The following is a 2,478-nucleotide window of genomic DNA, read 5'->3' on the forward strand; positions in this document are numbered from 1 at the left end:
CTTTCCCAGCATCAGGGTCTTTTCAAATGAGTCAGTTCTTTGCATCAGGTGGCCAAAGTATTGGAGTTTCAGCTTCAGCATCAGTCCTTCCAATGAATATTCAGGACTGATTTCCTTTAGGATGAGCAGAGACAAAGACATTTCCTGCAGCATTGTTTAGAATATTAAATATTTTGAAAGCAATCCAAATATCCTCTAATAGGGAATTGTTTATACAAGTATGGAAGTATATGTAGCTCTTAAAAAGCATGAAATACAGAAACCTTTTTTCACGAAGACAGTGGCAAAGGCGAAGAAGGAAGTCCCTGCCCCTGCTAAAGCCAAAGCCAAAGAAAAGGCTTTGAAGGCCAAGAAAGCAGTGTTCAAAGGCATCCCCATCCACCAAAAAAGAAGATCTGGATGTCACCCTCCTTCCTGGCATCAGCCAAACACTGTGGCTCAGGAGGCAGCCCAAATAACTTCGGAAGAGTGCCCCTAGGAGAAACAAACTTGACCGCCATGTCATCATCAGATTCCCCCTCACCACCGAGTCAGCCGTGAGGAAAATAGAAGACTACAACACACTGGTATTCGTTGTGGATATCAAGGCTGACAAGCACCAAATTACACAGGCTGTGAAGAAGTTCTATGACATTGATGTGGCTAAGGTCAACTCCTGATCAGGCCTGATGGAGAGAAGAAGGCATATGTTCAACTGGCTCCTGACTATGATGCTTTGAATGTTGCCAACAAAATCGGGATCATCTAAACTGAGTCCATCTGGCTAATTCCAAATATAAAAGTTTTCACTATTAAAAAAAGGAAAGCATGAAGTATATTTCCATATATTGACATGGAAATATGTTCATTAATGCATATTTTTATGGAAAATTTTCAACATACACAAAGGTGGACAGATTAGATTACAATAAGTTCTTATACCTCCATTCAGTTCTCTTCAGCCGCTCAGTTATGTCCTTTAGGATTGACTGGTTGGATCTTGCAGACCAAGGGACTCTCAAGAGCCTTCTCCAGCCCCACAGTTCAAAAGCATCAATTCTTCAGTGCTCAGCATTCTTTATGGTCCAATTCTCATATCAGGTCAGTTGGTAAAGAATCCACCTGCAATGAAGGAGACCCCGGTTCGATTCCTGGGTCGGGAAGATCTGCTGGAGAAGGGATAGGCTATCCATTCCAGTATGCTTGGATTTCCCTTATGGCTCAGCTGGTAAAGAATCTACCTGCTATGTGAGTTAAATCCCTGGGTTGGGAAGGTCCCCTGGAGAAGGGAAAGACTACCCACTCCAGTATTCTGGCCTGGAGAATTCCATGGACTGTATAGTCCATGGGATTGCAAAGAGTCGGACATGACTGAACAATTTTCGCTTTCACTTTCTCACATCCATACATGATTATTGGAAAACCATAGCTTTGACTAGATGGACCTTTATCCGCAAAGTAATGTCTCTGCTTTTTAATATGCTGTCTAGGTTGGTCATAGCTTTCCTTCCAAGGAGCAACCGTCTTTTACTTTCATGGCTGCAGTCACCATCTGCAGTGATTTTGGAGCCCAAGCAAATGAGCCTGTCACTGTTTCCATTGTTTCCCCATCTATTTGCCATGAAGTGATGGGACCAGATGCCATGATCTTCGTTTTTTGAATGTTGAGTATTAAGCCAGCTTTTTCACTCTCCTCTTTCACTTCCATCAAGAGGCTGTTCAGCTCCTCTTCGCTTTCTGCCATAAGGGTGGTGTCATCTGCTAATCTGAGGTTATTGCTATTTCTCCTGGCAATCTTGATTCCAGCTTGTGTTTCATCCAACCTGGCATAGCTCCATTACCCAACTTCAATAATTATTATGTCATGGCAAATCTTATTTCATTTGTACCTTCACTTGTTTATTTCCTGACTCATTTTAAAACAAATCCCATACATTATTTCATCTGTAAAAATATTTCAGTATGTATCTCTGAAAGTAAAAGGCCCTATTAAAAACCATAACTATCATCCCATTGTGTGATAATCATACTGTCATCCCACTTTTAAAAATAGTAATAATTTTTTTAATATCCTGAAGTATCTAGTTAGTGTTCAAATTTCTAACTGTATCATAAATTTCATTTTTAATAATTTGAATCAGAATATAAGTAGGATCCACATGTTGTGATTGATTCATATACTTCTTAAATACTTTTTAATAGTTTTATTGATATACAATCACATACCATATAATTCATCTATTTAAAGAGTAAAATTTAACACATTTTAGCATATTAGAGGACTTCCCTGGTGGCTCAGATGGTTAAGCATCTGTCTACAATGTGGAGACCAGGGTTCAATCCCTGGGTCGGGAAGATCCCCTGGAGAAGGAAATGGCAATCCACTCCAGTACTATTGCCTGGAAAATCCCATGGACAGAGGAGCCTGGTAGGCTACAGCTCATGGGGTCGCAAAGAGTCGGACACGACTGAGTGACTTTACCTTAGCATATTAGAGTT

General features: G+C 40.4%; 1 pseudogene; it reads left to right on the forward strand.

Moving 5' to 3' along the window:
• Positions 1–220: 220 nt before the first annotated feature.
• LOC106991174 (large ribosomal subunit protein uL23-like) lies at positions 221–752 on the forward strand (annotated as a pseudogene).
• The last annotated feature ends 1,726 nt before the right edge of the window (positions 753–2,478 follow it).

This window comes from Ovis aries, chromosome 5, assembly GCF_016772045.2.
Source record: "Ovis aries strain OAR_USU_Benz2616 breed Rambouillet chromosome 5, ARS-UI_Ramb_v3.0, whole genome shotgun sequence".
NCBI classification, from domain to species: Eukaryota; Metazoa; Chordata; class Mammalia; order Artiodactyla; family Bovidae; genus Ovis; species Ovis aries.